Raw genomic sequence first — 23,084 nt, 5'->3', positions numbered from 1 at the left:
ATGTATAATGCATATGTACAATGTATGTACTGTAACTGTTTGGTTTATTCGTGTCGTTACACCCTTAATAACAACGTGTACCATGAAGGTCTAGCAATGCATGATTTAGAAATGGCATTCTGTCAATTATAATGTTTGAATGAGCTGCACTGAATGAACACCAGCATTTGCTAACAACCAACACCAAGCAAAAAACCTAGCTGTTATAGATTATGCAACAGCATACATACTTGAAATTTGTTTCCATTTCAAAGCATGGGTTTGAGGCATTAGCGTAATAAAGGAATAAAAATAAGTCACAAAAAAATATGTACATGTATCTGTAAAGATAATACCTTCAAAATTGGGCTTGAAAATTCATGATTGACTCACCCCTACAGTGTAATGCATGTCCTGACTGTCATGCGTTCCATGCAATCTGTTTTATTTGTGTGTGTGTTTGCAAGTGATGGTGCCTCACACACATACACACATACAAAGCACAGTGCTTTTCCTCCATCAGACAGAGTGCAGTCCTGCAACCTGCAACGTCTGGCTCCGTGGAGCAAGTTGGAATAAAAAAAGCCCACAAAGTGCAGCAGAGAAGAGGCTTAAACAGGAATCACACTCTGTTTCTCCCTCTAATCTTGACACTGATCTTAATTCCAATAAAGTGTTTTCCTTCTTTTTTTTAAAAGAACAAGACCAGATCCCAAGAACACTCCAGTGGCATTTCTGTGGTCATACTTTACTGAATATCATTTTAGATAAGAATGTAATCCTTTCGGCTAGATGATGTATATTGACCAGCTTCTTTTTCTTATCAATAACAGCGCACAGGTCTAGAGGCCTTTAAAGTATGTTGCGTGTGTATGTGTATGTGTATGTGTGTGTCTGTGACAGTTGTTTGGTTTTGATCACTCAAAATGAATCTTTACAGTATATAGGATTAACCCGATTTTTTTTTCTAAGAATATTATCAAAAATGTTAGATCGAGTTTACAGTAGCATCCCTTTTTTTTCCTGTTTCTTCTTCTTTCCCCTCTTTCTCCAGCCATTGATTTGTGGGTAACATCAGTACCTAAACTTTTTTTTCTCCTCTGGAGTGCAATAAGTATGTTAGTATAAATATAACTGATATTCTGAGTTTATGTTTTACGTGTCTATCAAATTAGGACATCTTTCCAGTGCAAATAATGTTATTAAAATCAGCACTGAATCAACACAAGTTACCACACGCAGAGCTGATTCTATCACATTTAATGGGAAGATTAAATGCACAGTATGGATGTAACACTTGCAGTGTTGATTTAAAACTCACAATGTTGATTGTAAATGTACAAAGCTAAGATTCAACCCTCACAACATTAAGACTGACCACTTACAATGTTAAGCCTTAATGTTGATATGTTAAGGTCGAACACAGTGTTGATTTAATACGCAGTGTTATCTTACTCAATGTTGATAGAATATTCGCACAATTTAACACATGCAATAATTTGTTGGAATTTGGCTTACAATTAGGTGTTTATTAATAAATAAATTGATTAATTGATGGAGACTGGAAAAGACACATTTTGTGTATAATTAGAGTTAACTGATATGAATGAAAAGATTGTATTGTCTGAAGGAGCAGAATGAGAAGAATGAGTTATTTCTTATGTTTATGCTGAGGCAAGTTATTTTATTTAAATAAAATATTTAGACGTTTCACCAAACCTGCGATTCTTGACAGTTTGTTTAACACTGTACTGTACAATGTGTGTCTCTGGATTTTCACAAGGCCGACCTATGACCTGCATCTGTAGCAGCCACTAGCATTGTAAATAGCTGTGTCATTGTACAGAGAGAGTTCAGAAAGTTCAGTTCACTGTATTAAAACTAACACTGACATGCAGAATGAAATGTATTACAGATAGGGCTGTGGAGCAATCAGGAGAGTGTAGATTACGCTGTGTTGTTAAGCTGGATTTATTATTAGCTTACTATCTTCACAGTGTCAGAGGAAATTCAGGAATTTAAACAAACCTTTTATTTTGCATTGTTCTGCTTAAAGCGCAACTTCAAAGCTTGTACCGATATTTGTCGTTCCTCAGAGTGTTAAATTATTCCGTTGAATGGCAGCTTTTTACTTTGTGTAACAAGATGCTGGGAAGTTTGTGTGTTTGAATGTCATATATGTTCCAATATGACCCATACATTTCAGTTTGAACTGCATGTCTTTGACCTGTCTTAAATCTGTACTTATTCTCAAGCTGTTTTAAAGCATGTGAGCTGTATAAGCATTAACTGTGGAGTTTTCTGTTTTAGTGAATGAGTGAATTTTAAAACATACTGGTGCACTCAGCTGAAGAGTTCATTGTGGACTCTTGACATACATATCTACGAGGTGGTGTGACACAGTTGATGCAGTGGCTGCTTAAGGAGAGGGCAGGTCATGTCTGGTTTATGAACCTGGTTGACTGAGGCTTTTGTTGAGGATGGACGAGTTTTCCAAGTTAACTATTTTTTTAATGCCAATTACTAGCAATCAATACCAGTCCGTACCTATCAGTATAGCTAAAGTTGTTTTGAATAGACACTATCATTTAGGATTTTGTGTGGCCAGATGTTTCTGTGAAAGACTATGGTGAGAGTGCTTACACCTTAAATCATCCATGCAGAAATCCATCTGTCAGATCCTGACGTCTTTTCATTTTCTAAACTTGGTTGTAATCAGTGGGTGACCATCACATTTTAGGATGCCCTAAATGGATAACAATATTGGGACACCTGCATATTCATTGTTTTGTCTGAAATGAGTAATATTAAAAAGAGTTTATTTTGCTTTTCTTAGAGTGTCTCTAGTGTGCAGGGATCCTCTAGATTCTAGGAACATGGCTGTAAGGATTTGGTTGCAGTAAGCAAGAAGCTTTTTAACAGGGGTGTATCGGTACGTGTATACTTTTCGAACCGTCATGGTACAGGGGTCACGGTACGGTACGCGTTAACGCACGCAGAATACATGGTATGTGCACACCCTCGCTATCTTGCGCTCTCTATTGCATTGCACCCTCTCTCTCTCTCTCTCTCTCTCTCTCTCTCTAGTAAAATTCTTAGGAAAAATATGTGTAGTTTAAGCAGTTAAAGTAATGCTGTTTTTGTTTTTAATAAAGCTCCACAATCAGGCTTATTGTTTGTTTGTTCCAACAAGATCCAAAATATGTAGCCTCTCATGATGACATTTGGAGAAAACCCTGGTTTCAAGCATTTAATAAAAGTGCTCGAGGGCCATTACAACATTCCATCCCTAAAAAACAAAACATGGGTAAAATGAATGTTCATTGTTATTATGAAATTAATTAATGTGAGTCTATAGAGAATGCCCAGCTTCTTTATTTTTTCCACCAACCGTACCGAAAACATACTGAACTGTGAGGTTTATACTGAGGTGTGAACAGAACCGGGAATTTTCTGTACCATTACACCCCTACTTTTTAATGAGGTCAGGGTCTAGGATGATCACTGTCCCATTTCACCCCTTCAACCCAACTCAACATCAATCAGAGAACACAGTTCCACTGCACCACAGCTTAATACTAGGAGGTTTATCAAGCCTTGCATTAGGCTTAGTGCCAGTAGATTTGTAATTATTTACGCTATAGTGTCATATATTGATAGTACTTTTAAACGTTCCATTTATGTGCATTTGCATTTATTTGTCAGCAATGGATTCACTACTGATCACAGATTGACTAGTGATTAAAGAAGTAATTATTGTCAAAAAAGGTTTAAAATCTCTGAATGTTAGTTAGTATGACTATTAGTGTCAATACATTTAAATAGCTTAGTTTAGTTAGTTTAAATCACAGTTGGTGTTATTGTAATCATTCTCAGTGTTTATTTGCTCTGTACTCACTGTTTATTCATGACTGAAAAAGAAACAGGTCGTCTCTGGATTCAGTGTTAAAAGCTCAGGACACCCTCTTTTCAGCACACGTACACCCACTAAAAGCCCAGTAATTCCCCTGCTGGAATTACCAAAGGAGCCAAGCTCCTTTAGCAGACGAGGACGCGGGGGTCTAGTAGCGCGCCGTGTTCAGCCCGAGTGTTTACATGTGGCCTGTCCCTCAGGATCGGCTCGTCTGGTTGTCACGCTTTGCGGAGCGCCGCCACTGCTATTGTTCTACCACTCTGCCGAGCGCTCGGTGGAGAGGGGGGGAAGAAAAGCAGGGGAAAAAGAGTGACATTATCCTCACCGTCTTTGATGGCGTCTCGTGTTTCGGTGCTAGGTAATCTCCCCCTCTAATCTCTCGGGCTGATAGAAATAAACAAACGGGAGTGCAAATGAACGAAAGCACATGGGTGAACAGAGGGAGGATTATGGTAATTTTGGGGAGGGGGATAAGTAGAGGTGTTTAAAACATGGCTGTTTTAATAAGGTAGACGCTTCTTGCAGCCCAGGGAACCATATGCACACAGCTTTGCATGAAATTGTAACATTTAAAATCTAGTTTGGTGGTGTTATTTATTTTTTGGCTTCTTTGCTACAGTTTGACAATATACACCCAAGAGTACTGAGAAAATTGCATGTTTTGTGTTGTTCTAAAAGATTTTTCTAGTTAATTTGTCATGTGATTGAAGTCATAGCATTAAATATAGCAAAGCTTAAACTCTCTCTGAGTGATCTGGCTCAGTGTTTCAAGGTGGCTGGTTAAAATTTTGTGCCAGAACAGAAAAATACTTGCACAGTTGAAATGTTCTCCATTAGAGACAATTTTTTTGACCAAAAGCTTAAAAAAAGTCCCTGTTTGGGGTTTCATTTGGTGTTGCCTTGTAATGCCAACTTGATGGTAGAGATGATTTCCTCGAACCTTCCTTAGCGTCCAATTTTTTTCGGAAACTCTGAAATCAATTACGAGTCCACGGCCGAAATGAAAGGCGAGGAGCTCCACGACTTGAAAGTCGGCCTGGGTCTGCCTTTGACTGGGTGCATTACAAAGGGAAAAGGAAATCACATCGCATACCTGATCCTCCGAAAGCAGCTACCCACCACCCCCCCCATACACACTTTGAAATGGTCTGCTGGGCCGTGTCCAGGCTGGCACGCGCGGGCGGGCATTGATGGTGCAGTCCCTCGGGCACTGCTGAGGCTTGGCCCGGATGCTGCGGTCCTGGGCCCGTATCGCTGGGCACTGGCCCATCCGCTGGGAGCTCCTGCGCCATGCTGTCTGAAGGAGAAACCTACAGGCTTGGCAGCGCTTAGCATGCGGACGGGCCGCCGATGCTATCGCCCAGAGCCACCCAACACGCATATATACAGACACACTCGCCCACAGTCTGACGCGTTGAACTTGGCCCAGTTGACCTAAATGACCACACTTTACACACAATCCTTCTCTTGGAAGTTTCAAAACACCCATACTTTGCTTGTGTACTTTTTGCGTTCTAGTCAACATTTAGTTTTTTTTATTTACTTACTTTTTAATGTGATTTTTTTTTTTTTTGGCCTTAGGTTCAAAAAGGAAGACCACAAAAAAGCTCACCTTCAGATGTCGAACTGAAACACTGGTCACACTTTGTACTTGCTTTCACAAAGTTTGGTGCCTTAACTAGCCTTTAGCGTAATGTCATGCTAAATCATTTTTTTTACACAAAAACAAACAACCTTTGCTGAGAAGCCAAGTTGCGTGTTTTTCCTTCTTTTCCTTCTTAAATGGAAGAACAGTGAACTGATGAAAAAGAGCCGATGCAGAGGGATGAAACAGCAGGCTGTGGCTCTGAGGTTGAAAGGCTCCAAGTCTCACGACAGAATGGCAGCCACTACCTGGAAAGAAAGACAGGAAAGGCAGAGAGTACGGGGGCGACCTCTTTCTTTCAACTCTTTCAACCTGCATCTCACGAGGTGGGGGTGGAGGGGGTGGTGGATCTCTCCCTCCCTTCTCCCTCTTCACCTGTAGGTAGAAGGCTGCAGCTGCCAGGACATATCTTTTGTCTTGCATTATCTTTATTTTCTTATTATTTTAAATGGCCAGATTTGGCCCCCCCTCCCCTGGTCGCCTTTACTCCAGCAGCTCTTTTGATATCCATTTAGATTGGAGCTTCATTTGAAAGGCTCAGACAATAGAGTGACTTCTAATTAAGAGCAGCAGCATCTGGCCTCTGGCACCCTATCCCGTTGTTCCATCTATTTTGCTGGGGAGAATTCATTTGTTTCTTAATTAAGAAAAACACCAATAGCGTGAAAAATCTGCTTATGTTACCTGAATCCTAATTAGTTAAATAGTGAGGAGAAGAGGAGGAGAGGGAAGAAAAAAATGCATTCCAGTAGCCCTAGAAATGAACTCGGCACTGATAAAAATGAACTAACTAGCCTTGCATAAATCGAAGTCGGGGCGCAAAGTGTGCCGTCATTATTGCTAAGACAATATGCAAACTATCTTCAAAGAAATCAAATTGCCGGAATGTTTTCATTTGCATGTATTAACCATTAACATAATGAGGAGAAGTGACATTGGACCCGGATTGTGTGTCTGTTCGGATTGATAACTCAGCTGCATCTGGAAATGGTCTGCCTGTGAAAAAAAGGAGAATGCGAGCAGTTGAACTGTGGGCCGTTGTGTGTGTGTGTGTTTGTGTGTGCATATGTGTGTCGGAAGCCTTGAACAAACCTGCTGCTGCAGTGTTGAACGTGTGCCATCATCTCCTGACACCTATCCCTAAACAGGAAGATGCTGAAGCAGCTATGAAAAAGGAGAACATGGAACTTCTCTCTTCCTCTGTCTTTACACACATGCACACACACACACACACACAAACACACATGCATGCAAACCACAGGCTCACTTATCTGTCCTATAGCGTGGCCCACATTGCTGTGGGGTGGGCATGCCGCCAAAGCGACCGTGGTTTATGTACTGCGGGCGGCACGCTCCAGACCAAACTGTCTTAATATTCCGAAATCATTTTCTCTCTCTTGCTGCATGCTATTACAGGGGATCAGCCTCTGAGGTCAAATGATTCAATTAAGTGTCTGTTTATGACTGATACCAAAGCTGGGTGGCGTCTCCCACTTATCACCTTTTTTGCAGATCAGTGTTGTCCCAGAATGCCACAGGAGAGATTGCTGAGGCTGTAATTAAAATGGCACGGAGACAAATTTGACGTAGGGGCTAACAAGCAGGAGACAAATATGATGTGGGCTGGTTGGAGGGGAGGGTGGTGGGGTGGTGCGGAGGAAGAGGAGGGGTGAGATGGAGGGGTTGCTTTATCGAAAGTGCTGCAGCACCGCTGTCACCCAATTAGACAGGAATGAAATTTGAAGGTGCGAAAGGTTTGTAAGGGTGAGTGTCAGAGAATGTACCCATGGGCCCAATGGACACTCCTGGGGAATGGCACATGGTGTGATTCAGTGTCTTATAAATGCTAAGATGCTAACTTGATTATTTGATGATCAGTCTACAGATGTTGATTAAATTATGATTATAATGATTACATGTTAACGTCTGCATAGGTTTTTGCATCTCATTAAAAAGTGGGACTAAAGGAAACTTTGTTTGATCATGTTCACATAGCCAAGACTAAACATGATTGACAACTCAATCATTTAGTTCTATTAATATAGCTAATACGTGTGTTGGAGAACATGCTTGAAGATGCCCTGAAGTAATTAAATTTGTTTACTTTAGCTTCAGAACATTCTGTAGCAGCTAAAAAAAGCAGTTGTCACGCTTGTCTATAAACATAGATACAGTGTTTATAGACTTCCATTTAGGCCTAAAGGTCTATCCAGCTTGTGGGTTGGGGATCAGAATATAGTTGGTTGGTTTGATCTTCTGGACTGGCAGAAAGTGGAGGTGGGATGAGTAAAGGCACAGCACTTTATTCTCCCTCAAAGTTCATGGCTGAAGTGCCCTTGAGCAAGACACCTGACCACCTATTCTTCCCTGAGAGCTGAGATGGCAGCCAACCGCTCTGGGGCTATGTCCTTGCTTCACCTAGTCACTATATAGTAGATTGCCAAATCTGGAGGCTAAATTATTTACGTTTTAAAGACCTGAGATCCAAAGCCTTTCAGGTGAAGGATCTGATTGTAGAAGAATTACAAGGTATCAGGTACCAGTGATAAGCACAGAAAATGAAAATCTGAGTGCAGGAAACATTTGGTGTAGATTTTGGGAGAACATAATGTTCTTTCAAGCACTGTTGCAGAGTGATCCTCAGTAGAGCTTGGTATCACTACTGATGTACAGAATTTATTTGATTTCATTTCTATTCATTATTGATTCATTTGGGAATATTTCAGTTACACTTACAAATTTTTAGAGACCCAATGTTGTGATTGCATTCAGCCATTTATTAAATATTTGTGTTTACGTACTATTTTTTTTTACATGCATTTAACACAACATAATTACAAAATTATGAAACTGCTGAGCTAGTGCATTTAGAGTGGAATTTAAGGTGAGACAGAATCCGCAAAAATGCTGATCTCTTTTTTTGTATTAATTCGGTCATTGTTTTTTGGCCAAAGTGACCATTGCAAAATTTTTGTGCTTCAAATGCTCCATTGTGAGAGCACCTGGGAGGCAGAGATGTTTATGCTTGAGTTTTGCCCAAGGGGCCCACAGTGTCAACTTGCTGAACCTTACTATTAAACCCTGTCATCAATACCATTACCAGCAAATGGAAGGACTTTCATTTTCAGATTTTTTACACTCTATATAAATGTCAGTTACAAAGTAAGTTATTAAAGGAACCAGAAACATTACTAAGAATTTCAACAAAAAAGAGACATAAAGATAAAAAAGAGATTCGTTTTTTTTCTGCCATTTCTTTACGTTTAAAAGTTTTATTTGATGTTTTTCAGGATTTGTTCTCATTAATTTGTAAGAGAAATTATGATAAAGGTGCGCATGTTTGTCAAGTGGTTGTGAATTGTTTTTGTTCATAATTATTGAGATGTTATTTTGAGTTTTTTGTAATATGTTTGTATAACTGTTTTTGTACATTTTTGAATGCTTTTTTGTAGAATGATGGATTAATCCTGTGACATAGTGATGACGTCACTGAGGTGGTGGCATATACCTGTTCGGTTTATATAGCACTGTTAGCTGAAATACTGTGGGCATCCTGAGGAAGGCCTGTGGGCCAAAATGTTTGTGTTTTGTTGAATATTATACAGGTTTTGTCTAGGGGTGGGTGATATGGCTCAAAAAAAAATCACGATATTTTATGGTATTTTCACGATAACGATACTGTTGTAGATATGACAAAACACTGAATTAGCAAAAATATTTAGAATTTTATTATTGCATGCAGTATGATATGGCTAACTGAGATATTTAACATTTTTTCATCAGATTTGTAACAGAAGTCAATGATCCAGAATGTCATTGCTACTAATAATGCACTCCATATATCTCCATATAATATATAAATAATACTAGAGACAGATGTAATCTGTCTATAGTAGATATATAATGGGAAATGAGAACAGTGAGAATTTTTCTTTTGCTAAAAACGGCTAAAAAGTAGTACCCTGATGTGATGATTAGGGGTGGGTGATACGGCATAATATTTCAGGGTATAATATCGTTCACGATATTCAAAATTTTTGTCGATATTATTACGTACGATATGATATGGCACACCTCTAGTTTTGTCAGATTTCTCTTCTTTTATTATTTAACCTTTGTGGATTATGTGGATCTTTGTGGGGGGTAGCCTGTTCTTTTTATTTTTGATTGTGCACTGACAGTAGAGTTAGAGTTTTGGCTTGTGTTGTTTGGTTGCACCGTACATGGAAGTGAAGCAAGAACACTGGAGTAGTTTAAGAACAGTCTTGGTAAAGAGAAAAATACTTTCTAGTGTGATCTATTGTGGGAGTAATCGTCACTCGACGCCCTGAACCAGAGGGCTGAGTCAGTCAGGTCTTTGGTGCAGTGCCCTGTCGCATTTCAGGGTGGGTAACAGGCTAGAAGGGTGCTGCATGTGGTGTCGTGCGGATGTTGCTGCCCAAAGCCGGACTCCTGCTGCGACAGTGTTTGATGCGCGACTGGCAGCGGAGAAGGGACACGTGTTCCTCGTATCTCGTGGCAACCGTACCTTTCGCTGATGGAGCCGGCAACATGTGACTTCCTCAAGAAGGAGGAGGAAAGAAAAAAAATCAAATGCACCAATAATCTGCAGTAACGAAAGCCCAAGTGAAAAAGAGAGAGAAAAAGCCTTGTTAAAAACGACTTTGGATTTTTGTCAGAATCTTCTGGAGGCTTTTCACAATTTGCATTGTTATCGGCGATAAGGCCGATGTCTCTACTCGGCCGTACATTTGTGAGGAGAAATATGTAAAAGTGTAAACCGAGTGAACGCTCCCCATAATGACGAAGGGATCTTGTCTCTCTCTCTCTCTCTCTTTTACTTTTCCTCCCTCTCTCTCTCTTTCTCTCTGTACCGTATAAAGTCTTAGTGGGGGCTTGCTGCACAGCGCGTCTGATATCTGAATATTAAAAGGAGTTTCAAGCTCATCTGCAAATGTGATTTGCACATATCACACTTCTGCAGTTGTCGAGGCTTCTTCCTCGCCAAGCTTCTGAGCAAGAAGACGAAGACGAGCATGCGGAGAAATGACGGGGTTGTGTCGGGGTGTGTGTGTGTGAGAGAGACTGTGTATGTGTGTGCGTTGTGTTTTTTTAGAGGGGGAGGGGGGTATGGTGCGCATATGGGTTGCCATTGATGTATTCCAGCCCTGACCTAATTTAAATCTCTGCCAACAAGCTCATATGCATACTGTACGTTTGCGAAATTAGAGAGGGCAAACCTTGCCTTTCCTCACAGAGACAGGTGTAAACAACACTGTTGTCATAATGCACCTGAGGTAAATATGGTAATCTTGGAAGGGGTGGTGGGGGGTGAATGGGGAGCTGAGCGCAAAATAATTTGGCCATCATTTTGTTGCCTGGGGGCCTCGAGGGAATGCCCTGCCGGAGGAGGATGCCCATTCGCATGCCGCACACGGAGAGATATAATTATGGCCGCCCGTCTTTGTTCCTGCGTGGCTTCCTTGCACTGCACTAGTAATTTGCTTGTAATACTGAGGCATTTTGTAAAAGGGAGGGTGTGATATTTAGGTTGGAGTATTCTCAGTGGGCCTGAGTGATACGATTGTAATGGATTGCTGCTTTGTCCCAGAGCTGTGTGCTGTAACAAATATACCACTTCTTATTGTCAGGACTGATGCTTCAGCACTGCCATTTAGAATAATGATACACACTTAAAAATAAAGTTGCTACAAAGGCTACTTAGAGCGATGCCATACAACAAACAAAAATAATTATTTAGTGTATGACAAACCTTTTCGGATTTAAAGCATATAAAGGTTATTTACCAGTTTAAAGGTTCTTTATACTCACATCTCTTTTACCATATCAGAACCACACTTATTTCATTAAGAACCATTTTTTGTTTAAATAATCTTTTAAAGTTTTAAAGAATATAATGCAGAGGTTGTAGAGTTGCACGGTGTACCGAAGGTTCGATTCTTTTTCGATACTACGTCATCACAAACGATTTGGTTCTTTAGCGTTCGATGCTTTCGATACTGTATATAGCCCAGTCACTAGCTTCAAATGAGTCAAATTAGTAGGCGCGATTTGATTCAGTTCATAAGAAAACTGATTCACACCGCAGCAGTCGGTGTGGCAGGATTCAGATAAACTTAGTGTTCTGAACAAATGAATCGATTCACGCGCAAGCCAGCAGAGCAGCAGCGAGTGTAGAATGGCGATGGCTAAAATAACAGATGTCTCTCGTCCGCGACTTGTGGACAAAACGGGCGCGAGGAGTGAAGTGTGGGAAAATAGTCTGAGATGTAGGCATCTGTTTTTTATTTATATTTTTATTTTTAAATAACATAACGAAAATAACGAAAACTGAAAGTGAAACTAAACTACTTTATTTATTAGCGCTGTTTTCACTCCCGCAGTTGTACAGCGGGGGGTGTTGTGCCGATTCTGCCGAAGCGGGAGTCGGATTCAGTAGCGGATTCGGCACAAGCGCGGCGGCACCTCGCGGTCCGCGGTGTTAGTTTTAAGCGCTCGCGCTAGCCGCAAAATACGGCAGAAAACACTGAGGGAGCTGCAGACTTATGTATGGGACTAGAATATGAGCACGAGGAGATAAAACAGAACATCAGAACACGCAAATCTCTCTCACCTGCAGCACTGTGTTTAGCTGTTCTTAAAAATCATTTTAATTAAATAATAGTGCTATGCTTCTATGTTACAGTGTTATTTAACATAATAGCAGACAAGCACCCTGATCTCTACAAAGAGCTGAGAAGTCGACAGGTTAGTGGAGTTAGTCAAGATACACTCTGTCTGTAGCTTTACTAAGATTTACTAGCGACTGCTTATTAAAAACGGTAAACGGTTGATTAATAAAACGGAGCAGTGAGTGTTAAAATGAACATAACATTGTAATGTTCTTCTGTCTCTTTATTTTCCTTATTCAGAACTTAACTGCTGCCCGCCCGTCAGGTTCACATAGTCAGGCTACCATTACCTCTGGTTTTAGTTTTAGTTTTTAGGAAGTGTTGTTTCATTTTAGAAAAAAAACGTTTGCACCTATTGTTCAGTGTTCAATCCAGTTCAGTCAAAAATAAACATTTTATGTTCAGATATTTTTATTGTTTTTTTTTTCTTCCAAGTATCGTTTTGGTATCGAGAATCGTGATACTACAGCTGGTATCGGTATCGAAGTCAAAATTTTGGTATCGTGACAACCCTAAGAGGTTGTTCACCAAATTCTTCCTGCCGTCTTCTTATTCAGAATAAATTAAAGTGTTTAATTACATGTAGAATTATTTTTATTTTGAATAATATTTTGAAGGTTTACAAAATTGGACGTAGGAAAAAAGGAAAAAAGGTTCTTCAATCTTTTTTACAACAAGGAAACCAATATTGGTCTCATAAAGAACCACTTCAAGATGTGTATTTAAATGTTCTTTATCGTTTAACTGTTCACATCTCTTTTACTGTTTTAAGATATTGCTGATATATTAATTCTGATTTCTGTAAAGCTGATTTATGACATTAACTGTAAAAAGCTCTATACAAATAAAATAAATGTAAATTTATTTTACCATAGCAGATTTTTTTTTTGTAAAAACAATAAATATAAGGTGTATAGAAGCTGCTATACATTTGGGTGATTCTCACGAAATCAGACTAATGAGGTGGCATTAAGGAGTGTGATGAACAGGTAAATGCTATCAATTTGGGAAACACTGGTTTATAAACATCTCATCAAAGGCTATATTGGAAGTGATTAAAAGTAGACATTGTGATATTTTAAATTATGTATTTTTTATAATTTAGTGTGAAATTCTCAGTACCGCAACGCGTCCATTGCTGAATCTCGGCTCTTCAATTACACAATTTTAATATTTAAAATAAATAAATAATAAAAAACTTAAATGTATCTCATAAAGTAAATTGTTACAGTCAATAAAAATGTATTACTTGGAATTCATTGGTAAAAGAAAAGAAAATATTTAGAAAAATAACTTTGGTCAGAACCAATGTTCTCAGCCTCCGCAACAATTTTCAAGCACCATTTAAGACCACAAGGAACAGAAAAAAAACAGCCATTTTGAGAGGGGGGACACCTTTTAGTATGACACCCAAGATGGCTACCAGGTAAGCACCTAATTTTATACCTCTCCAGATAAATGTTAAAAACTTGGTTGTCAGCGAGCATACACAACTTTTTGTTTCTCATTACCGAAACAGCTAGTTTTTAATGTTTAAAAAAATGAAAATGTTATTGTGTTTTGGGAATTTTTAAGGTTTTTAAAGTCTAAATACAAAAAGCTAGCAAAAGTTTAGCCAGGCATCATGGTGGCCCCACAGAGATCAAAGAAGGTTAAGGTCCCTCATACTCCGCAACAGCCTTCTCATACACCGCAACAATTTAAGGCCTGTTGCGGTAGAGAGATTCACTGTTGCGGTAAAGAGAAATTAATGTTTTAAGTGACATGAACTTATATATATATATATATATATATATATATATATATATATATATATATATATATATATATATATATATATATATTGTTTCATAAAAAAGCCTTTATTTACTTATAATAAACAATATATAAAACAATACATGATGCAATTTCAGATAAAAAACAGATTTATGTAGCAGGGCAGTGACACCCATATAACTTCCGCATAAGATATAAAAATAATATATAAAAATAATAATAATATATAAATTTCATATATATAATATATACATTTCATGAAACAACTTTTATTGTTATAAACTGTTAATAAAGGTTGTTTCATGAAATTTATTTTTATAAACTTTTATTGTTATAAACTGTTTATATGTATATATATATATATATATATATATATATATATATATATATTTATATATATATATATATATATATATATATACACACATTTTATGAAACAACCTTTATTAACAGTTTATAACAATAAAAGTTGTTTCATGAAATGTATATATTATATATATGAAATGTATATATATACACACATATATACATTTCATTAAACAACTTTCTTTAATTTTATCTTTAATTTTAATTTAGTTGCACATTGATGTTTACATTTTTCATGAGATTAATGCTTAATACAAAGATGTTTAATGAAATGTTGAATTGCTTGTTTCATACTTAAATATTTAATTTCAATTTAGTTGTACATTGATGTTTATATCTGTCATGAAATTAATACTTAATAAAAAAGTTGTTTTATGAGATGTTGAATTACTTATTTTGTATTTAAACATTCCATTTCAATTTAGTTATACAGTGATGTTTAAAGTTTTAAGGAATTTATGTCTAATGAGGTATGTTGAAATTTGTTTTATTAAAATACACAGTTCAAAATAGGATATTTTCACAGCTTGAGTCTTACTGAGAATAATTTTCAACAGCAAATACCACATTTTGTTCAATATTACTACTCCATACAAAACTCAAGAAGTACATCATTAGAATTTGTTATTTATTCACAGCATTCACACTCTGTGTTTGTTGTGTAAAGTGTTATTGTTAATTAAGTAGGAATCCTTGTAATGACTCTCTTTACCGAAACATTGACTCTCTTTACCGAAACACCATTCTCTTTACCGCAACACATATTTATTTACTAATTATTTTACTGTTATAAAACAAATTCTAGTTTATAATGGTATTTGGATAAATTGTATTTCTTCATAGGTCATCTGTACTAAATAAGAAATTATACATGTAATTTTTCAGTTAAATATCCTGAAAAGACAGGACATGAATCATGAAATCTGTTGCGGTAATGAGACAAATCATAAAATAAAAAAAAATGGGAAACTTATAAATATAATATTTTCTGGGTTATATACACATATGAGCACAACTGTTAATAATATCTATTTAAAAAGTAACAAATGTGTAACTTTTAAACCATATCTGTTCTGTGTTATCATGTTGCGGTACTGAGAATGTGTGTGCTCTGACTGACTAAAATGGTGCAAAATATACAGAAAAAAATTATAAAATTAAAAAAAAAAAAGTATTTCTAAAAAGTTCAGACCCTAGTCTTGCATAACAAAAAGAAATTTTATATTTAAATGCCTTTTGTAATTTTTCAAGTGTGAACCCTTTTAAATCTGTTTTTCGTGAGAATCACCCATTTGCTTTTGCAGTTTAAAGTTTTTTCACCCCATGTTGGTTACATGGAGAACCCTTTTCGTAAAAGAGTATTTAAAGAAGGTTCTTTCAATTTAAAGGGTTCTTTACACCTGGAGCAAGTTCTTTTTTATGATGGGAGAACTGTTTTTGGTTTCATAAAGAACCAGGGAAAAACTGATTTTGCAAAATAAAATGTATCTGTGATGAACCAAAAGAAGTGGATCTAAAGGTTTCCTACCAGTTCTTCTAATTATTCACATGTGAGTGTCTAGAACGTGTTAAATGTTTAGGGAAGTGGATGTAAATGTTATTTAACAAACTAAGTGTTAAAACTGGGGGAACTGTTTTGTAAAATATTTAAATAGTTTCGAGGCTTTATATCCATTATCAAAATCATGTAAAATGTTTTTTCAGTGTATATGAGTGTGAGAAACATTTTAAAGCTTTACAAAAGTGCATGTAAAGGTTCTTTAACTATTTAAAATGTTCTTCACATTTTTACATCTCTTTTACAAAAACTGGTGCTTAACCTTTGTCTTTTATGGCATTGCTTAGAGAACACATTGTAATACTTTCATTTATTGTCCGTAACATATTTAACCTTGCTAAATTTAATACTAATGCAGTAATAATGATCTTTATTTGTTTGTTTATTTATTTGTAATGTAAAGTCTACATTCTCTTTCAGTGAGCTAAATTATTATGATCTTAATGGTCATGCTGGTTTTGTACCTCCACAACGCAGAGCATAACAGTGCAGTAGATTAGACTATAATCTACACAGTCTGAAGTGTTGCCATACACAGTGGGTAGGTGATGAGTAGGTGGCGGTATAGCTCCTGTGTGAGCCTGTGTGTGTGTGTGTGTGTGTGCACTGTCAGGCTGAGGTGGAAGCAGGGTGGATTGTCATCTCTGGAGGAGTCTTTTGACAGAGGGCCTCTCTTCTCTGCTCTGTTGAAAGGTCAGTGTGCTGTCTTCTCTGTTACTGCCAGAGCGTTCCCTTCCCCGTGGAGGAGGCTTTCCCCTCTCACACACACACACACACACACACACACACACACACAAACCACAAACACACACCCACTCCTAAGCGCAAAAAAAGGCTAGCTGGTTTTTCAAGAAACTCTTGTGATTAAAGATTACATATAGCCATGTTTTCTTGCTCTATCTTTATTTAACACTGCAGATTAAGACTTAAAAAATCTTAAAAAATGTACATTTAGTTTTTTTTTTTCTAGAGAGTCAGTCAGAATTCATTGACTAGCAGGTAACCAATGGCATTGTTAAAATACAGAAAATATGGCATTAAAAAGGCATACATGTTTTTCTCCAGTGTAATGTCAAACTCTAGTTCATTTCACTGTTTAGCTAGACCTGGCTGATATGACCTAAAATCAGTATCTTGATGATCTAAACATTTTACCTCAATTATCATTTTTAATATTATTATTATTATTATTATTATTATTATTATTATTATTATTATATTTAAATGATTTGAATTAATAATGGAAACAACATTTTTGTAAAAGCTGCCGGTTGCTTGCAGTTGCTCAGTTGACTTTGTGTTTGGGTTTTCCTTCATAATGCTTTTATGTTGTAGACTGGATGGTTCACATGTCACATGACATGTCACATGAGTAAACATTTTCTAATATATTGGTTGTTTTGATTATTGATTCTAAATTCTAGATTATAAATGTTAATTATTGGGCACAGCCAAAATGCCGCAATGGTGGATTTTCTCTCATTTTAATAAGAACTAATGCTGGAATGCTGGAAATACTGAACAATATGTCTGTGTATATAGTATTTTGCTCTCCATTCCTCTTTTAATGTGAAATCAGAAAAAGAGCAATTGTTCGTGCCTAGAATAATAGTGGTAACTTATTAAATGTAAGAGTTTGTGTCTTTTATTAAGAAATTGTGCTTACACAACATATCCTTACTGTCTCAAAAAAAACTCTTAATATTTTGACATTTTATACTTTTTTTAATTTTAAGTTTTTTAAAGTTAAGAACATGTGTGTCCACTGTAAAGTTGACATTTTGGAGATTTATCAGTAATATATTTATTATTAAAAACATTTTGAACATAATTATATTATAAGGACATCAGTAATCTATTAGAAATACAGGTTGCATAAATATATATGTGTGTATTTTTTTACTTAGTAAGGTGGTTTCAAATCTTCCTGTAAAATTGGATTATACTTGTCATTTGGGTAAGCTAATGACATCCAATAAAACAAATGGAAGGTTGCAGTTGGTTCAGACATGTTCTTGTTAGAGTGATGCACTGCAACTGGAATATATTCCTTGCAGTTGTAATGTAAGTTTGTTCTTTCACTCACACTGTTTGCTGTTGTGTAAGTCTGTTCTGGCCAAACGAAACAAGTAGAAAAGATACAATAACATAATGCGGGGAGTCAGTTTGGGCTGAAGCAGGTTTGTTACTGAGCTTGAGTGACTGTCAATTCCATTAGAGTTGGCAGTGTCAGAGAGCTATGAATGAACAAAGTGAGCGGCCGGTGGGGATTGTTCTTGTACAGGCAACATTTTGAGTCTCTGTGGGCCTCGGCTTGTTTTTCTTCACTCTGTACTTTTCTCCAAATCCTCCGATAGCTGACGAAATCAACACGAAACCTCCGACTTCATTCCAGACTAACAGCTCGTGTCAATCTCTGAGGCACACGCTCTGCTGCATTACACACTCTCCACACACACACACACACACATGCGTTCCGCTAACAAAACTGCTAGCATTACTCCACTCCACCCACCCCCAGGGTTAGCGCTGACTCTTGACCCTCACCCGAAACACCCAGATGAACCCGACAATCAGCGCAATCAAATAATTACACAGCCGCAGCCAGCAGGCACGGCCGCCCACAAGCACACGCGCTCGACTCGACGAGGGCTAAGCGGCCCACATCCCGCCCATACCGCTGCTGCCTCTGCCGCTGACAGAATCCTAATCTCTTCATGAAGCTTCATGAGGCCAGATCAAGAATTAAGAACCAGAAAGAGAGAGGAGAGAGAGAGGGAGAGAAAAAAAAAAGAAAAACCCTTGCCTCTGTCACACTCTTAAAGGACAGCACTTTGAATGTCATTTGACAATTTCCTTTTAATTAGAACTAATTTACAGAAAGATGCCCACCAGCTAATCTTTACAGGATAATTAACTTCTATTTTCTTTACTTTTAATTAAAAAGTGGAAAAAAAGATTTAGCTGATCCATAAAGAATTGTTCTTTTGAAACGTTCATCAGACTTCACACTTCTCTTTGGCATGGGTAATATTTAGATCTTATCCTTCACTCTGTTCCCTCTGACTTAGAGCAATGATATATATCATTTTTTTCTCTCTTTTTGAATGGGGGTATTAAGAAGTGGAACTATCAATAGTAGAAATAAGAACCAGAAGAAAATTAGAATTGAATTAATGAGAAATTTATTGCAAAAGAAAAAAAAAATGCATTTAGCATTTAAATGAAATAGTTGTGTCAAATAGATCCATCTTGGAAACTGTTCTTTGCTAGAAGAAAAAAATGTATTTAAATTATTATTTAATTAAGTTTAATAAGTATTTACCACACTACTTGTTATTTTCCTATGAAGATCATTAATATAAAATTAGACTGATTTAAAACTATGCTAATAGGAGCCATGGTTTACTCTTTGGGCCACATAGGGATTTTAAATTCTTGCTGGGTCTAGTTTATTCTCAGAAAGCTCCCCTAAGTATTTTACACATTTCTGGGATCATACTGGTCTAAACTATTTTAAATGAATTAAATTACTGGTAAGTGTTAACTCAGTACATCCATGTTTAACATCTTTAATCAGTGGCAGTAGAAAAGGTGCATATCGTTGTTCCATTAACATCCTTTTTGTAGAAATGAAGCCAAAACTGTCCAACATGTTAACAATTTCGCTACCATCACATCCAATGGTCTGCACAGTGGAGACCAGAGGCAGAGCAGGACTTAACTATTCATTAACAAAGAGGAAGTGGACTGTTGAAATTAGACACTAGAGATGGAAAGACAGTTTAGATGAGAAAGATGAGAGGGAAAATTAGCTGTTTTTTTCTTTAAAATACATGGGGGTTGGCAAAGCTACAGGTCATAATGCAATCAATTCAGGTTTGTTTGCTTTACACCTATGGTAACTTTAATTTTGAGAGATTTAACATCTTTTCAGCAGTCACTGCATTAAATTGTGAGGCATTTTTTATGAGCTTACAACTAATATTGGATAACCTAGGCCTCCAAAATGGGAATGGAGAAGGAAAATAACTTTTACTGGTACGACTACTGGATTCACATGGTAATATGAAGATACAATACTTTTGTTTTGAATCTACTTAAATAAAACTATAATACGCCTTTAATGATTCAACTAAAAGCTAAAGAGGCATTTCACTCTGCTGCAGAGCTATCTGCGAGTATGTGTATAAGGCATGGCCGTCCAAATTGGGCTGGACTCAAAATGAGAGCAGGAGCTAATAAGAGCTCACACCTGAGCTTCACAGAGCACGATTGGTGTTGAACATTTGGAGGATGACCCTGAGCCTTTAATAGGTGCCTGCATGTGCCAGTTAGGGTGGAACCATGTACGTGTGTGTGTTTGACTGAGGAGAGAGAGTAAGCGAAAGCAAGGCAGAGAGTCTGGCATCTGCTGAGGCCCAAAGGCACGCTCAGAGGAGCCTCCAGATTTTTAATGGCCTAGTCAAATGCCAGTCGTTTTTTCATGCCACTCCAATTCAGAAAGGCGTTGGATACGAGAAACAATGCTGAGAAGCTTTCACTACTTTTAATATGCACACGGAAGATGAGCAGCAGGACAAGCCAGGAATCGAGTCAAAAAAAAAGAGGAACTCAGAGTTCACACAGCAAACATTGCCACAATGATTCGAGTACAATGATTGATTGTTTGTGAACTGAACTGCCTAATGATCAAAGCCACATATCATGTATGGTGTTATTTATATCATATGGACATTAATACTACACCTGCCTAAATTAAAATTGAGGAGAAATATTATTAGTTACTGCAAAGCTCCACACTTGCTGTAAAAACGACAAAGGGGGACCCACTCCACACTAATGTCTTTAGGTTTAGAATGAAATATCATATAAGCTACTGTAAGTGTAATGTGTAGGTGTTATGTTCATGTATTGAATTTAAAAAACAGTGAGGGATGAACAATCCGTGTATCATTCGTTCATTTGATATTCAATTGAGAATCAAAATCGGAAAATTAAAAACCAATTCGTTTTTTCGTTTTTGAATATAATACCAAAAAACGAATAACGGCTTGTATTTTGTATTTTTATTTGGTTATCCAAACAAAAATTGGAAATTTAAAAAACGGACCAGGAGCCGAATTTGATTTTGATTTTGAACTTGACCCATTTGTGTGCCCCGGAAGTTACTGATTTGTTTATTCTTGGTGGGTTTCTGTTGCGCGGGAGTTCACTGCAGTGTTATCTACACAGTCTGTATTGCTGTAGGCAGCATGGCCGGACTGGAACCACATTCTGGCCTAATTAAAGATCTTTTTGAAGGTGGTAAGACGCATGAAGAGATTTCGTGCACGTTGCAGCAAATGGGGATCCAGCGATGTTCTGCAATGAGTGTTAGAAGGTTCTGTGTTCAACACGACCTTAAGCGAAAAAGACATGTATTTTCTGTTGTCATATCGTCTTCTTTCACTGCAACGCGTTTAGTTCCTCTGAACAAGATAAAACTCTCCATCCTCAACTCCATCCAAAGCCTACAGCAATACAGACTGTGTAGATAACACTGCAGTGAACTCCCGCGCAACAGAAACCCACCAAGAATAAACAAATCAGTAACTTCCGGGGCACACAAATGGGTCAAGTTCAAAATCAAAATCAAATTCGGCTCCTGGTCCGTTTTTTAAATTTCCAATTTTTGTTTGGATAACCAAATAAAAATACAAAATACAAGCCGTTATTCGTTTTTTGGTATTATATTCAAAAACGAAAAAACGAAAAAACGAATTGGTTTTTTAATTTTCCGATTTTGATTCTCAATTGAATATCAAATGAACGAATGATACACGGATTATGAACATAATATAAAAAAAACATTGTTTAATTTTTCCATGGCACATCTATCAGATGGAGATTAAATAGTTATTTCGCCTAATATAATATTGGATAATTCGATCTGATGGAAATTCCTTTAGTTTTTAAATCTCGCAGTATTTATCAGAGATCAATATACAAATATCACAATGTCAGTTTTATTCAATATCGTGCAGCCCTAGGTATGTGTGTTTGTGTTTTGTAAATCCTTCCAGCCCTCCCTCTTTTTTTTCTCTGTGAATTTACACACAGGTTTCAGAAACAGTTTGTTGACTGTTGATTGTAAGTGGCTGAATTTAGGGAACGCAGCCATTTCTAATCACCAGAATTACATTGCTTAGCAACCGGAAAATCAAGTTAAACAATACCACAGCTTATTCCTGTTCACAGACTGCAGCTACGAGAGCACCCCAATCTGTGTTGATGCTGTTCCACTCTGCTCCCCCTCCACACATGCAAACACACACACTCACACACACACACACACATATACACACAACCCAGTAGATTCAGCTTCATCAGCCGTCAGCCCCGCAGATGGCCGTTTGCCTTGGCTTGCCATCGCAACATTAGTTTCCCATTTCTTTGATCACTGCGCAGAACTGGGCGGACTGCCTCCCTTTTTAAAAATCCAGTCTAATATTCATGTAAATCAGCATCACTGTCATAATAAAACTTATCTCAGGAATGATAACTTCACATATAGAGGTTTTTGGCATTTGTTTATGTAATCTAAAAAATGTTAAGTTTTACTTTTCAAGATTTGTGTTGCTCCATTACTCTTGAATTGTTCCATTTATAGTCTCAAAAAAAGACCCCTTGGAGACCCCCACAAGAAGAGTGCTGTATTAATTTATTGCTGTAATGATGGATCATAGTAGGATATCATTGCTGTCATACAAAAACTACGTATGTCTATGTTTGCTGTTTTTTTTTTTTTATCTTTGCATAATAAGAATCTGGCTGTTGTACTTTATATTGTGACTAACAGAGTACTGTGATTAACAGAAAAGCCCCAAATATTTTTACTTCCATTGCTAGTTAAACCCTTGAATCCTAGGTTAATCTTTATGCAGAAACTATTAGGACAGTTAATGCTTGCTTGTGGAGTACCTCAGGGTTCTGTTTTAGGCCCTATGAAGCTGAGATCAATTATGACAGTATCATATTTATGAAAATGAAGAATTGTGGGCTACAGGGTCTGAAGGCAGAATATTTTGAACCCTACAAAAGGGTTACAACAAAAAAGGTTAGGAACCATTGTTGTATAATTTACTAATGAGACTAGAGATGGAAGGAGGGTGG

General features: G+C 37.2%; 1 protein-coding gene across 5 annotated transcripts in view; it reads left to right on the top strand.

Moving 5' to 3' along the window:
* zfpm2a (zinc finger protein, FOG family member 2a) overlaps positions 1–23,084 on the top strand; it is a 181,697-nt gene that overhangs the window by 18,742 nt on the left and 139,871 nt on the right. For 2 of the 5 annotated variants that reach the window (XM_049467525.1, XM_049467526.1), the window contains exon 2: positions 16,543–16,622. The exons of the other annotated variants lie outside the window; for them this stretch is intronic. The gene's annotated coding sequence lies outside the window, so the exon portion shown is untranslated. The remainder of the gene's footprint in view (positions 1–16,542; positions 16,623–23,084) is intronic. 5 annotated transcript variants of the gene reach the window in all.

The sequence above is a fragment of the Astyanax mexicanus genome, chromosome 1 (genome assembly GCF_023375975.1).
Source record: "Astyanax mexicanus isolate ESR-SI-001 chromosome 1, AstMex3_surface, whole genome shotgun sequence".
Classification (NCBI taxonomy): Eukaryota; Metazoa; Chordata; class Actinopteri; order Characiformes; family Acestrorhamphidae; genus Astyanax; species Astyanax mexicanus.
The sequence above is the reverse complement of the archived record's forward strand: the minus strand, read 5'-3'. Positions and strand labels throughout refer to the sequence as shown.